This window comes from Mus caroli, unplaced genomic scaffold (assembly GCF_978045245.1).
Source record: "Mus caroli unplaced genomic scaffold, Mus_caroli_1 scaffold_12, whole genome shotgun sequence".
Lineage (NCBI taxonomy): Eukaryota > Metazoa > Chordata > Mammalia > Rodentia > Muridae > Mus > Mus caroli.
This window is the reverse complement of record NW_028227267.1, coordinates 22,119,001-22,135,853: the sequence shown is the minus strand read 5'-3', so window position 1 is coordinate 22,135,853 and position 16,853 is coordinate 22,119,001. Positions and strand designations below refer to the sequence as shown.

At 41.2% G+C, this 16,853-nt stretch overlaps 1 protein-coding gene and 1 pseudogene across 2 annotated transcripts in view; one reads left to right on the top strand and one right to left on the bottom strand.

The window, feature by feature from the left end:
* The window catches only part of Cacna2d3 (calcium voltage-gated channel auxiliary subunit alpha2delta 3), an 857,083-nt gene that overhangs the window by 508,325 nt on the left and 331,905 nt on the right, over positions 1-16,853 (top strand). The gene's annotated exons all lie outside the window — the stretch shown is intronic.
* LOC110309148 (peptidyl-prolyl cis-trans isomerase A pseudogene) lies at positions 11,535-12,213 on the bottom strand (annotated as a pseudogene).

Sequence of the window (16,853 nt, the reverse complement as noted above, 5' to 3'; positions counted from 1 at the left end):
ACCATCCGTCATCCATGCCTTCTCACTCATGAAAATCCCATGAGGTGTATAGTGTGGGTAATGTTAGTGGTCTATGGTTAAAAATCTGTCATTATTTAAAAATGGTATCAATTCTCAGAATTTTGTGCTTAGACAATTTTGCCAGTTGGCAAACAGACTCCAGTAGCCTTTGCATTTTACTTTATCTTTTAGTATGTGTTCAGTTCCCTTTCAAAATGCTCTTATAACTGATTGTTGGGTCCACTATGGGAACTAACACTCCCAAGCTGCAGGCCCTTAGTCAACGTGAGAGGATCAGTGGGAGGCCGTTTGATAGCTTTTAAAGCTCACAGAGGGAAACGTTATTTTTTTCTCCAAGTCTGCCAGAATCCCATGCTCTGTGGGCAACATAATGGATTTCATTCGGAGCCCTGCATAGGCCAACTGTCATGATATGGTTGGGAAACTTTCCATCAGCTACTGTGAACTCCACTGCTCTGTTCCCTACCTCTGTGCTGGGCTTCTCCATTCCTGGATGAATTTTACAACACAGCCAACCATCCAGATTGGGATTTCACGCCCTGCTGCACTGTTGCCCAAGTTCTTTCTCTTTCAAAGGCCTCCTTCACAAAGTCCTTAATCTAAGTAATGCAGAGAAGGTGTATTTGGGGCTAGCAAATGAAAGGCAGCAAGAACCAACAACTTCCTGAGAATTATTGTCATTATTGTACTTCCATGAAGGCTGAACAATTCATTAGTGGGAGTTCTGACAAAAACCCTACCCCCAAAACATATGTAATGAATTCAGACTTCATTGGCCATGGTCCAGTCATTTTCTGAGGGGGCATTTTCGAGTCAGAGGAGAGGTGTAATTTGAAGTTGGTCATGTGTGTTTCCTGCATATTCTGTTGGAGTTTGTTCATTACATCCATTGGATGTGCACAATACCTTTTAATTTCTAAACAAAGCTCAGAGACCTCAATGATGTGGCTTGATAATGCCATAAAACTACTGCCTCAATGTACAAAATATCTATATCCTTGATCTGACATATGTTGAGGGCTCAAAGAAAAACCTAGAATGTGAATGGATATAAGTGGAAATAGGATTCTCGGTATGGTTTATGACAGACATTGTTTCTGTGGATAGAAGAGGGCTCTTATTCCTTCCTCTGTTAGCTTTTCTTTGCAGTCCTTTCATTAGTATGTGACTGATGTTTTCAAGGTTTACCCAAAGCCACATCATAAGAGGTCCTTGATAGTTCAAAGCCATTTAGATGCATAGTGAATTAGACTATATGATATTCTGGCACATGCATGTGCACACATGGTTTGAAAGCCCTTGAGGGGCTGGAGAGCTCAGCTGACAAAGTCCTTGCTGTCTAAATGAGAGAGCCTAATTTTGATATTTCTCATGTAAAGACCTGGCTCTGATGGCCCTGCTTATAATGAAGAACTGGGATGCAGAGACAGGCAGTTTTCTAGACTTCCTTACCAGCTAGCCTAGTTCATGCTACAAAATCCAGGCCAGTCAAACCCTGTCTAAAATAACAGTGTGGGGCTCCTTAGGAATACCACCTGAAGTTGACTTCTGGCACCCAAACACATGTGTAAATACAACTTAATTTATGCAAACACATATACCCCTAAGCACACAAAGTCATAATTAAGGTAACAAAAGAAATCCCTTCATTAAGGTTTATTGCCCAAGTCAGAATCTTACCACATGGGATTCTGGAAGGAAGAGGGGTTTTATGACCCATCCCTCCTGGATTTGTGCTTTGCTGATGTCACCAGGGAAGGGAAAAATGTGACATGCCTGTTGTTTGTCAAAGGGACTATCCACTCAATGGAAAGCTCCTCCAAATGATTTCATCTTCCTTTGCCTTTTGAAGTCAGACCACTCCAGTCATCATGACTGAGGCATGTGATACCAGGTTTACCCACATCCACAGAGACTATGGACACACCTTGTTTAAACATGTGAGGCACTGTCTTCATTGAACAATAGATAAGGTTATGGCTTAACAAGGAAATTTTTCACTTAAAGCCCAAACTCAGAGCTATGAACATAACATTGTATAAGAAGCTCAGAGGCTCCCTTCCGGTCCTACCAGCACCGGGGTAGCTAGGGCGCAGAGTCAGCTGATACCCGCCAGCTACTCACAACACCAGCCACAGGATCTTAAGACTTCAGGTGATCTGGCCACCCTCCCGGCCAGAGGACAGGTCTCTGCCCGGCCAGGGAGCCTTTGCCTCAGGATCAGAAGGAGCCATCTTGGTTCAGGGACTCCGCTGAACCTAGTCTGCACAGGTGAGAGTGTGCACCACAGAAGCTGACAGCTTCTGGGTTAGGCGGGAGCAACAGAGCCTCTGAGGCAGCGCCCTTTTTGGGCTCAAGAAATCCGGCCACCCTCCAGGCCAGAGAACAGGTGTCCGCCCGGCCCGAGAGCCCTTTGCCTCAGGATCTCTGTGAGCCATCTTGGTTCCGGGACTTCGCTGAACTTAGTCTGCACAGGTGAGAGTGTGCACCACAGAAGCTGACAGCTTCTGGGACAGGTGGGAGCCACAGAGCTACTGAGGCAGCACCCTTTTTGGGTCCCAGACATCCCGGCCACCTTCCTGGCAAGAGGACAGGTGTCCACCCAGCCCAGGAGGCTTTTGTCTCTAGATTGGCGGTAGCCATCTTGGTTCCGGGACTTCACCGAACATAGTCTGCACAGGTGAGAGTGTGCACCACACAAGCTGACAGCTTCTGTGACCCGCCAAAGCAACACAGCTTCTGGGAAAGGTCCTGTTTTGGGCCTTCATCTTAGGCCAGGAGGGGGTCCAAACACCAGATATCTGTGCACCTTCCCTGTAAGAGGAGAGCTTGCCTGCAGAGAGTGCTCTGACCACTGAAACTCAGAGGAGAGAGCCTATCTCCCAGGTCTGCTGATAGAGGCTAACAGAATCACCAGAAGAACAATCTCTAAACAGAGACAACTATAACAACTAACTCCAGAGATTACCAGATGGCGAAAGGTAAACGTAATAATCTTACTAACAGAAACCAAGACCACTCACCATCATCAGAACCCAGCACTCCCACTTCGCCCAGTCCAGGGCACCCCAACACACAGGAAAAGCTAGACCCGGATCTAAAAGTATATCTCATGATGATGATAGAGGACATCAAGAAGGACTTTAATAACACACTTAGAGAAATACAGGAGAACACTGCTAAACAGGTAGAAGACATTAAAGAGGAAGCACAAAAATCCCTTAAAGAATGGCAGGAGAATACTGCTAAAAAGGTAGAAGACATTAAAGAGGAAGCACAAAAATCCCTTAAAGAATTGCAGGAAAACCAGACCAAACAGGTGATGGAATTGAATAAAACCATCCAAGACCTAAAAAGGGAAGTAGACACAATAAAGAAAACCCAAATTGAGGCAACGCTGGAGATAGAAACCCTAGGAAAGAAATCTGGAGCCATAGATTCGAGCATCAGCAACCAAATACAGGAGATGGAAGAGGGAATCTCAGGTGCAGAAGACTCCATAGAGAACATCGGCACAACAATCAAAGAAAATACAAAATCCAAAAGGATCCTAACTCAAAACATCCAGGAAATACAGGACACAATGAGAAGACCAAACCTACAGATAATAGGAGTGGATGAGAATGAAGATTTTCAACTCAAAGGACCGGCAAATATCTTCAACAAAATTATAGAAGAAAACTTCCCAAACCTAAAGAAAGAGATGCCCATGAACATACAAGAAGCCTACAGAACTCCAAATAGACTGGACCAGAAAAGAAATTCCTCCCGACACATAATTATCAGAACAATAAATGCACTAAATAAAGATAGAATACTAAAAGCAGTAAGGGAAAAAGGTCAAGTAACATATAAAGGCAAGCCTATCAGAATTACACCGGATTTTTCACCAGAGACTATGAAAGCCAGAAGGGCCTGAACAGATGTTATACAGAAACTAAGAGAACACAAATTCCAGCCCAGGCTACTATACCCAGCCAAACTCTCAATTACCATAGATGGAGAAACCAAAGTATTCCACAACAAAACCAAATTCACACATTATCTTTCCAGGAATCCAGCCCTTCAAAGGATAATAACAGAAAAAAACCAATACAAGGACGGAAACCACGTGCTAAAAAAAGCAAGAAGGTAATCCCTCAACAAATCTAAAAGAAGACAGCCACAAGAACAGAATGCCAACTCTAACAACAAAAATAAAAGGAAGCAACAATTACTTTTCCTTAATATCTCTTAATATCAATGGACTCAACTCCCCAATAAAAAGACATAGACTAACAGACTGGCTACACAAACAGGACCCAACATTTTGCTGCTTACAGGAAACTCATCTCAGAGAAAAAGATAGACACTCCCTCAAAATGAAAGGCTGGAAAACAATTTTCCAAGCAAATGGTAGGAAGAAACAAGCTGGAGTAGCCATCCTAATATCTAATAAAGACGACTTCCAACCCAAAGTCATCAAAAAAGACAAGGAAGGGCACTTCATACTCATCAAAGGTAAAACCCTCCAAGAGGAACTATCAATTCTGAATATCTATGCTCCAAATACAAGGGCAGCCACATTCATTAAAGATACTTTAGTAAAGCTCAAAGCACACATTGCACCTCACACAATAATAGTGGGAGACTTCAACACACCACTTTCACCAATGGACAAATCATGGAAGCAGAAACTAAACAGGGACACAGTGAAACTAACAGAGGTTATGAAACAAATGGATCTGACAGATATCTACAGAACATTTTATCCTAAAACAAAAGGATATACCTTCTTCTTAGCACCTCACGGTACCTTCTCCAAAATTGACCATATAATTGGTCACAAAACAAGCCTCAACAGATACAAATATATTGAAATTGTCCCATGCATCCTATCAGATCACCATGGACTAAGGCTAATCTTCAATAACAAAATAAATAATAGAAAGCCAACACACATGTGGAAACTAAACAACACTCTTCTCAATGATACCTTGGTCAAGGAAGGAATAAAGAAAGAAATTAAGGACTTTTTGGAGTTTAATGAAAATGAAGCCACAACATACCCAAACTTATGGGACACACTGAAAGCATTTCTAAGAGGAAAACTCATAGCTCTGAGTGCCTCCAAAAAAAAAACTAGAGAGAGCACACATTAGCAGCTTGACAACACACCTAAAAGCTCTAGAACAAAAGGAAGCAAATTCACCAAAGAGGAGTAGACAGCAGGAAATAATCAAACTCAGGGGTGAAATTAACCAAATGGAAACAAGAAGAACTATTCAAAGAATCAACCAATCGAGGAGCTGGTTCTTTGAGAAAATCAACAAGATAGATAAACCCTTAGCCAGACTCACTAGAGGGCACAGGGAAAATATTCTAATTAACAAAATCAGAAATGAAAAGGGAGGCATAACAACAGTTCCTGAAGAAATCCAAAACACCATCAGATCCTTCTACAAAAGGCTATACTCAACAAAACTGGAGAACCTGGATGAAATGGACAAGTTTCTAGACAGATACCAGGTACCAAAGTTAAATCAAGATCAGGTTAATGATCTAAACAGTCCCATATCCCCTAAAGAAATAGAAGCAGTCATTAATAGTCTCCCAACCAAAAAAAGCCCAGGACCAGAGGGGTTTAGTGCATAGTTCTATCAGACCTTCAAAGAAGATCTAATCCCAGTTCTTCACAAAGTATTCTACAAAATAGAAACAGAAGGTACTCTACCCAACTCCTTCTATGAAGCCACAATTACTCTGATACCTAAACCACAAAAAGACCCAACAAAGATAGAGAACTTCAGACCAATTTCCCATATGAACATCGATGGAAAAATCCTCAATAAAGTTCTCGCTAACCGAATCCAAGAACACATCAAAACAATCATCCATCCTGACCAAGTAAGTTTCATCCTAGGGATGCAAGGATGGTTCAATATACGGAAATCCATCAACGTAATCCAGTATGTAAACAAACTCAAAGATAAAAACCACATGATCATCTCGTTAGAGGCTGAGAAAGCCTTTGACAAAATCCAACACCCATTCATGATAAAAGTCTTGGAAATATCAGGAATTCAAGGCCCATACCTAACCATGATAAAAGCAATCTACAGCAAACCAGTAGCCAACATCAAAGTAAATGCTGAGAAGCTGGAAGCAATCCCACTAAAATCAGGGACTAGACAAGGCTGTCCACTCTCTCCCTACCTATTCTACATTGTACTTGAAGTCCTAGCCAGAGCAATTAGACAACAAAAGGAGTGAAGGGGATACAAATTGGAAACGAAGAAGTCAAAATATCACTCTTTACAGATGATATGATAGTATATATAAGTGACCCTAAAAATTCCACCAGAGACTCCTAAGCCTGATAAACAGCGTCAGTGAAGTAGCTGGATATAAAATTAACTCAAGCAAGTCAATGGCCTTTCTGTACACAAAGGATAAACAGGCTGAGAAAGAAATTAGGGAAACAACACCCTTCTCAATAGTCACAAAAAATATAAAATACCTTGGCGTGACTCTAACTAAGGAAGTGAAGGATCTGTATGACAAGAACTTTAAGTCTCTGAAGAAAGAAATTAAAGAAGATCTCAGAAGATGGAAAGATCTCCCATGCTCATGAATTGGCAGGATCAACATTGTAAAAATGGCTATCTTGCCAAAAGCAATCTACAGATTCAATGCAATCCCCATCAAAATTTCAACTCAATTCTTCAAGGAACTAGAAAGGGCAATCTGCAAATTCATCTGGAACAACAAAAAACTTAGGATAGCAAAAACTCTTCTCAAGGATAAAAGAACCTCTGGTGGAATCACCATGCCTGACCTAAAGCTGTACTACAGAGAAATTGTGATAAAATCTGCATGGTACTTGTATAATGACAGATAAGTAGACCAATGGAACAGAATTGAAGACCCTGAGATGAACCCACACACCTATGGTCACTTGATCTTTGACAAGGGAGCAAAAACCATCCAGTGGAAAAAAGACAGCATTTTCAACAAATGGTGCTGGCACAACTGGTGGTTATCATGTAGAAGAATGTGAATTAATCCATTCCTATCTCCTTGTACTAAGGTCAAATCTAAGTGGATTAAGGAACTCCACATAAAACCAGAGACACTGAAACTTATAGAGGAGAAAGTAGCGAAAAGCCTCGAAGATATGGGTACAGGGGGGAAATTCCTGAATAGAACAGCAAAGGCTTGTGCTGTAAGATAGAGAATTGACAAATGGGACCTCATAAAGTTGCAAAGCTTCTGCAAGGTAAAAGACACCGTCAATAAGACAAAAAGACCACCAACAGATTGGGAAAGGATCTTTACCTATCCTAAATCAGATAGGGGACTAATATCCAATATATATAAAGAACTCAAGAAGGTGGACTCCAGAAAATCAAATAACCCCATTAAAAAATGGGGCTCAGAACTGAACAAAGAATTCTCACCTGAGGAATACCAAATGGCAGAGAAGCACCTGAAAAAATGTTCAACATCCTTAATCATCAGGGAAATGCAACTCAAAACAACCCTGAGATTCCACCTCACACCAGTCAGAATGGCTAAGATCAAAAATTTAGGTGACAGCAGATGCTGGCGAGGATGTGGAGAAAGAGGAACACTCCTTCATTGTTGGTGGGATTGCAAGCTTGTACAACCACTCTGGAAATCAGTTTGGCGGTTCCTCAGAAAATTGGACATAATACTACCAGAGGATTCAGCAATACCTCTCCTGGGCATATATACAGAAGATGTTCCAACTGGTATGAAGGACAAATGCTCCACTATGTTCATAGCAGCCTTATTTTTAATAGCCAGAAGCTGGAAAGAACACAGATGACCCTCAACAGAGGAAAGGATACAGAAAATGTGGTACATTTACACAATGGAGTACTACTCAGCTATTAAAAAGAATGAATTTATGAAATTCCTAGGCAAATGGATGGACCTGGAGGGCATCATCCTGAGTGAGGTAACACAATCACAAAGGAACTCACACAATATGTACTCACTTATAAGTGGATATTAGCCCAAAACCTTAGCATACCCAAGATATAAGATACAATTTGTTAAACGCATGAAACTCAAGAAGAACAAAGACCAAAGTGTGGACACTGTACCCCTTCTTAGAATCGGGAACAAAACACCCATGGAAAGAGTTACAGAGTTAAAATTTGGAGCTGTGAAGAAAGGATGGACCATCTAAAGACTGCCATATCCAGGGATCCATCCCATAATCAGCTTCCAAAAGCTGACACCATTGCATACACTAGCAAGATTTTGCTGAAATGACCCAGATATAGCTGTCTCTTGTGAGACAATGCCGGGGCCTAGCAAACACAGAAGTGGATGCTCACAGTCAGCTATTGGATGGATCACAGGGCCCCCAATGGAGGAGCTAGAGAAAGTACCCAAGGAGCTAAAGGGATCTGCAACCCTAAAGGTGGAACAACATTATAAACTATCCAGTACCCCAGAGTTCTTGACTCTAGCTGCATATGTATCAAAAGATGGCCTAGTCGGCCATCACTGGAAAGAGAGGCCCATTGGACTTGCAAACTTTATATGCCCCAGTACAGGGGAACGCCAGGGCCAAAACGTGGGAGTGGGTGGATAGGGGAGTTGGGGGTGGGGGAGTGTATTGGAGACTTTTTGGATAGCACTGGAAATGTAAATGAGGAAAATACCTAATAAAAAAAAAAGGAAAAAAAAAAAAAAAAAAAAAAGAAGAAGCTCAGAGGCCTTACATTCCTGGCCTTGAATCAAGTAAATAGCACACAAACCCAACCAATGAGACTTCTGTATTTGTGGCTTACTAAATTTTCTATTCCAAGTCACAGGTCTCTGGTCACAAGGAGAAGTCACTGGTATTAGATATCTGGAGTTTCTTACCACCTAGCCTATTTCCTGACAAACATGGGTCAATCAGACCCTGCCTAAAACAACAACGTGGACTCCTTAGAAACACTACCTGAAGTTTGCCTCTGGCTCTGAACACAAGTGTATGCAACTACACTTAGGCAAATAGATACAAACCCAAGCACACAAAGTAATACTTAAGGTAACAAACGAAAGCCCTTCCTTAGTGGGCATTGCCCATCTCAGAATCTTAACACATGAGATACTGGAAGGAAGATTAGACAAAATTGAAGCCTAGATGGACAGTGTGTGCATGATCTAATAGAATGGCCCAATTTTTTGAGGCCATTTAGGTTTTAGATTGCTCATTGCTTGACTTATATAAAACTACTTAGCATACAATAGTAGAAAAGACAACACACATCCATGTCTCCTCCATTTATTTTATAAATTAAACAAGTATTTATGGAACATATATCATTGGTCAGTCAATGAACTGTTGATACCAGTGGGTAGGTAGTACAGGTCAACAGTGGTTATTGAAGATGCAGAAGTTTAGCAAGCCTTGCAATTGCAAGGAGACTTTAATAGCAAATTGTTTAAGAGCTATAAAGAAAAGGTTGAGCTGTTTTTGAGTAACAACAACAATAGTAAACACCATTTAAATGGCTTTGAAAAGGTTTGTTCATTAAATGTTGCAATAAGGGGCAAGTTGAGTAATTTTATCCAGGAGTGGGGATCCAGCCTCCTTGTGCCATCGATGTCACTATTCAAAATATGTGGACTTCATGACTGGCATGAGAGAGCCAGAGGCTTCAGACTTTCATATAGATGTTTTCTTGGCCAACTAGGAAGAACATGTATCACTTCTGTTCGTTCTATCAGCCAGACCCCAGCCACATGGACCCAATGTATCTCCAAGGGATGCTGGGAAACATCTTCCTCATTCGTTTTCATGAATAGGGAATATACCAGGCAACAGCTTGACTTTAATTGAAGACCTCATTTAGATTCAAGGCTTCAGTAGGAACTCTGTAGTGAAGTAATTTTTAACCAGTAATTGGAATATTAATTGTTAACTACATTAAAAGTGTAATGAACATTGTAAATACGTTCAGGAATCTTACAGCCGTTAGTACACATTTGCTACCATTTGGAAAGCTGTTACTTAGAATATTTAGTTAAATCTCCTTACCTGCAATTGAACATGCTTAAAATTCAGAGGCACATCTGAGAAGCTAATTTAACTGCAATCTAGGCAACCTGAACAACTGGTTAACTGTCTGCCATCCTTCTGTGACTACTTAACATATTTGGATACAAGGTAACTGAACTCTTTGCCATAACATAATGAACACAGGAAAGTCTGATGGAAAGAGCCCGAGCTGTAAACTCACAGGAGGCAAAATTCTAATGTCATAAAGTAACATGATTTTTCTCAAGCTAATTTATCCCTTGAAGGCATAATTCTCTTGAGTAAAAAAAAGCACTTGGTTTGCTGCTGATCCCTGGTACTAGGGGTGAAATTTATAGTTTCCTGAGTTCTCAAGAATGAGAACTTCCTATCTCACTATGTAAGTCAAGTAACAAGTTTCCACAGAGCCCTATAGCTTAAGTCTAACTTTTCATCCGATTGCAACAGTTCTGGAGGACTCCCCAGCTCAGTGTTTTTACAGTAGATACTCTGGCCTTCTCACCATAAAAATGGTAACAGCATCATGGTTCAAGGTGGGGGTCTGCAGTTTGAAGACCTAGCAGTAGACACCTCCTATATATTTCTACCTTATTCCTGACAGAATACCACTGTTCACCTCACTGACCAGGAATGGGTAGCATGATCATAGCTGAGCCACCTTCTGAGAAATAAAATAGATTTCCTAAGATTAACGTAGACCAATGGTGATTCCTAAGTGGGGCTTGGAGGAGTCAGGACATCTGCACACAAGGATGAGAATCAGTGTGTAGCTAGGAGCCCAGCAGCACAGTGAGATAAGAAGGAGGGCATATAGGACCCTAGTTGTATGTTCCCAATACCCTTCAACTGCTGGTCCATCAGCTAGATACTGATGATACTCCTGCCACTTGGAAAGATTGTGTAGGAGGATATAAAGCACTAGACGTAGAGGTCAGCCATTTCTCCCTCCCACCCTCCATCTTCATGCTATGCCATCAGTGTGACTACTTAGGAAGCCACACCTTTGGGTCTTCTTATTTGTTTGTTAATGCTTGTTATCAGGATGGGTAGCTGTGCTGGGTGTGGTAGCACTTTTGTCATATAATGTATGGAGGTCAGAGGACAATTTTGTGGAGCTGGTTTCAAGGATGCGTCTCAGGTCCAAAGGCTTGTGAAGGGAAGTGCTTTATCCACCGAGCCATCTTGTCAACCTCCAAACATTGGGTTTAATGAAATAAATGATCAGCATAATATTTGGAGGAAAGGGAGGAAGGCATAATATACTAAGAATAGGATCTGGGGATATACCCTGGCTCAAATTGTGACTCTGCCGCTTGCTTGTTAGCTGACCTCAGGCAAGATTCCAGAATGTTGATGACCCCATTTCTTCATCTACAGAATAGAGATGGTTATGATATCTACCTCTATTCATTTCCTTTTTCTTTTTTTTCAGTTCTTATTTGGTTTTTATTCATATTTTTATTCATAATCATAAACTTAACTTTGCAATCCAGCTAGACTTGAACGGGAATGAACCCAAAGAACTATGGAACCCAAAGAACTTTAGTGAGAGCAGAGATGACAGGGTATTGCAAGCAGATGGGGTAGGGGTGCTCTCCTGAGCTACAGAAGGAATGGTTTGATGGGTAAAATGCCCGCAAGTCAAAAGAAATTAGAAGTTGTCCACAGTCAGAAATGGTGATCTTCTTGCTGGTCTTGCCATTCGGGGACCCCAAATGCTCCATGGCTTCTGCAATGTTCATGCCTTCTTTCACCTTCCCAAAGACCACATGCTTGCCATCCAGCCATTCAGTCTTGGCAGTTCAGATAAAAAACTGGGAACCATTTGTGTTTGGTCCAGCATTTGCCATGGACAAGATGCCAGGACCTGTATGCTTCAGGATGAAGCTCTCATCCTCAAATTTCTCTCCGTAGATGGACCTGCCACCAGTGCCATTATGGCGTGTAAAGTCACTACCCTGGCACATGAATCTTGGAATAATTCTGTGAAAGGAGGAACCCTTATAGCCAAATCCTTTCTCTCCAGTGCTCAGAGCACAAAAGTTTTCTGCTGTCTTTGGAACTTTGTCTGCAAACAGCTCAAAGGAGACTCGGCCCAAGGGCTCGTCATCGGCCATGATGTCAAAGAACATGGTGGGGTTGACCATGGCTGCAGCAATCTGCGAAAAGGGACAGTGGTGTCTCTCATTTCCTTTTTCTGTTGTGACTGATAGACTTCAGTATGGTGGCTTGAGCCAACTCAACTTTATTGTCTTCTAGATCTTAGTCAGAGACCTGATGGGCAACCTACGTTAGTGTCAAGACATGAGCAAGAAACTGGTGGAGTCTCTTCAGGGAGAATTTGTAGAATGGCTAAATCTGTCAAGAAAACAGCAATTCTGACCCTCAAATGTTCTTCTTTTTTTTCCATCACTCTGTAGCTAGGTTATCCTGGTAGGATTATTGGACCTATTTTTAAGGTTTCTGGTTAGCTATCTTAATTCTACCAGCAGCATCAACCCCTCTTTGTCATATAGCATATAATCACAAATTCCTAGACGTTGCAGGGGAGAGGATACAGAGTATACCTAACACTGTTCTATATCAGTGTTGTGATACATAAATGAGACTGTCTATAGGGTTTGGAATACTGCTGGTCACATAATCAGATAGATGCTCACTAACTGAATCCATGATGTCTTGTGACGTAACAAATTTGTTTTCGTGTGGGTGGTTTGGCTGTTGGTAGTTCTGTCCCAAGGGATGCTATATAGCCTACTTACTGCTAGAAGGGATGATAAAAGGGATTCAGAAAAATCAGAGGCAGTTCCACCTTGCTTTTAGAAGCTCAAGTTCATGGTCTGAGATGCCTTTGAAAGTATCTGATTCTCCTCTAGAAAATGTGGCTTGTGCAAAGCCACTGTTACATATTACAGGAATGAAGCACAACCCTCATAGAAACATGACTGATAGAAGATTTACAAGCCACCTTCCCTGCATCACCTTTGATATGCCTGTGTGAGAGAAGAAATGCAGGGTGTGGTCAGAGTGACAAACTGAATTTTTTTTTTCTGCTCCTGTTAGAAAGATGACCTCATATTTTGGTTATCCATTTATCAGATATAGATAAAAGCCACATGTATCTCAAGGAGAACTGAGAGCGAGGTGAGCTGCCACAGCTAAAGTCCATGGCCCATAGTGAAGGCTCAGCAATCTGTGTAGGGCAGGGACAGCTGCAGTGTCCTTTGCACACACAGAAGACCTCATTGGAAGTGATCACAGCTGAGAGTATTATTTGTCTGCTGGTCAAATGCCAAGAAGTGTGTGGGCTCTGATCATTATTTTCAAAAGCCTGCTGTCATGCAGGTCAATCTTAAGGTGGATGTTTATTCCATTAAATCTTCCTCCAGATTGCATCATGTATAACCATGAGATGAACATGTCTGGAGAATGTAGCCATTGTTCGAGTCTTACACAGAGCAACGATGGTTTCTGAATCTTTGTGGTGAGGAGGCTGGATTTGCTGCTAGAAGTGGATTGTGACAAGTAGGCCAAGGGGCAGAGAGAAGAAAGCTGTGGTTTCTTGATTGGAAAGAAATATGCTATGGGCCCTAGAGGCATCAGGAAGAATATCTTGTCTTGGATGGTTTTCATCCCACAGCGGGAAGAACTGCAGATAAAGAAAAGGCCGATGAAAAACAAGATGATCTTGTAATGTCACCCTGCTTGGGGACAAGGCTTCTATTGTCTGCAGACAGTCCATGTTCATCTGTGTGAGACTGGTGAAAGCGTGGCTTTATTCAAGGCTTGTTTAGAGGAAAGACAAGAAAGCCAAACTCTTTCTACTCTAAATAGAGGTGCATGGAGCTATACTCTGTGTGTGGTGCATCCTAACAAGAGCTAGCAGGGCTAGTGGTATAGTTTTCCCAGAGAACAGTTCACCTTGGTCAGCTTCATCTACACCCCCAAGGTTCCTTCATGGACTCAGTAAAACCCAAGAGTCTATAGCTCCTCGCTGTTGATAGCAGGGATCGTGGTTAGAACATACAAATTGGTGTGGCTAATGGGTTACATTCAGAGTGCTACGTAAATGGCAAAAGCTGCTGAGCCTTCTTGTATGCTGGTCACTGGGCTTGCTGGGTGACCAGGGACAACAGTGACATTTTGCCAGTGCCATTCTTTGAAGTCTTGAACTCAATTACTATCATGGCTCTTCCCCACTCCTGGATCATTCATACCGAGTCATGGGTTAGGTGATCACTAGGTTAACAAGGATGAACTCACTAGACTTGATGTGATACCAGGACTCTAAGGCACATTACAGCCCTATTCGCAGTAGTCAAGGTTTGCTAACCATCTAAGTGACCAACACTGAATTAATGATAAAAGAAGGAAGTGATATGTGAGATGGGGGGGAGGGAGGGAGAAGGGGAGAGACAGAGGGGAGAGGGAGAGAGACAGAAAGAGGGAGAGAAAGAGAGAGAGGGAGAGAGTAGAGAGAAATAGAGAGGAAGAGGGGAGACAAGCTCTGGGCAAGGTACAAAATAAGAGAGAATAGAGAAATGTTCAATGGACTGAAAAAACTGATGAGCACCAGTCATTATCATAATGAAAACACAAATGAAAATTTCACACACACACACACAGATACATACCTCATCTTTTGTTCCTCAAAAGTCTGCTGTTGTGTTCTTATTAATTAATTTTTAGTAGTTCTTTATCTGCTTTAGAAACCAGCTCTTTATTACGTGTACAGATTCTGAAAATATTTTCTTTAATTATGTCACTTGCTTTTGTCTTTCTTTTAATAGTGTCTTGATAAACACAAGATTTTTAATTGTATTACAGTTCATAATAGTCATATTTCCTTTATTGATACTGTTCTCTTATCTTCATTTCAAGATATATTTTTCTATATCCCAAGTGAGCTGATGTTTCCCAATTTTATGTTTATTATATTTTTTCTTTCAAAATATTTTATGTAACCTATTCTCATAAATGTATGCCCTCTCCCAATTGCTTTCAGCTCTCTCACCTTTTCACCAATCCAAACCCACCCCTCCCTCTCTCTCTCTCTCTCTCTCTCTTTCTCTCTCTCTCTGCCTCTGTCTCTCTCTCAAACAATACAGGATTTTTTATATAGGAAAAAAATCACAACACACACACACATGTACAAACACACAAGCTGGAGTGGGGGTGGTAGATAAAACCCATAAACACACAAAACCCCAAAACCATAATAGACAAGCAAGAGACCAGTAAAAAATGCCCAAACAATGAAATATGAGGCAAAGCATCTACAAAATGCCATTGAGTTCATTTTGTGTTAGTTAAATATGGTTTGCATACCTAGTGAGACTCCACTGGAGAAAAGCAGCTTTTCCTTTGCAAGTGAATGTCAATTGCAGCTAGTGTCTTGGTTAGGGATGGGAGCCTACATCTAGACCTCACCTCAGCACTGAGACCCCACCTGGCTTGAACCTGGGCGGCCTCTGTGCATACTGCCACGCTCGCTGTAAGTTCACCTGTGCATGTGTCCCATCGATGGCGACATCCATCTCCATCAGCTGGGACAGTCTGCCTCCTCTGCATCGCTCCCTGAGCTCCAGATGAAGACATCCGGCTACTGGACACTGAGTATTCTAAGGTCCCATACTTTTCATTTATATTTTAGAGTAAACATTGATTTCTATATAATTTTCTTCTAGAACCTTGAGATTGAATTGATAGCAGAAATTTACTGGAAGAAATCTGAAATATATTTCCAATGTTAAACCTTCCAACCCATGAACTGTGTCTATATCTTTTCTTTCTTTTGTATTTTATAGTTCAAGCTTAGAGAGCTTATATTCCATGTATTGTAGAAGGTATGCTGAAATTATGGTCTGTTAAAAATATTTTTGCTATGTACTAAAGCATAGTACATAGTACTTAGTACATAGTACTTCTTACATTGATTTTTACAATGAATTGTTCAGTTCACTTAATGATGCCATAGTGCAGACACCCTTTGTCTTCTTCTCTGTCGACAGTCATGGGATGCTGTCTTCCAGCTCCCTTCCCATCTGCACAGCTTTTGTTTCTTTAGCTTCCCTGTATCTCCCAGCACAGGGCTCCACAGTCAGGACTATCCTCATCTTGTGTGACCTCAGGAGAAAACTATCTCTGTGTCACCTCCTTTGTTTTGCTTTGTTTGAAAGCAGGACTCATTTTCGAGCTATGGAGGTATAATCCTGTTTCCAGGTTGGAAGTATTTCTGTTGTTTGATTCCATCAAGCATTTCTGAATCTACTAGGTTTCTTATGTATTTTTTGGTGTCTATGTATGCATATATATGCATATATGTACATATATATATGTATATATATATATACACACACATATATGTATACATATATACATATATGCTTTCACATTCATGTGTATACAGGTTGATGTGCATGCTTGTTAGGGAGTTTACATCTGGCCTTTTGTTTGTTTGTTTGTTTTCTTCTGTTTTATACTGAGAGAGTATCACTCATTGGCCTGAGGCTATCCAAATGTTCATGGTTAGTTGGTCAAAGATCCTCAGATATACCTGCCTTGTCTCTGCCTCCATGGCTCTAGGATCACAGGTGTGCACTACCACACCCAGATTTAGGCAAACCAGTTCTAGCTCTCATGCCTGGAAACAACCATTTTACTGTTGAACTGTTTCTCCAGCCCTTCTTCCTCTGCATCTTTTAATGCAAGTGATTACATTGTTTGGTTTCATGGCAGGAATCACATTTTTTTTCAGAACATGTTAAGTTTTTATGTCTTACTGCAG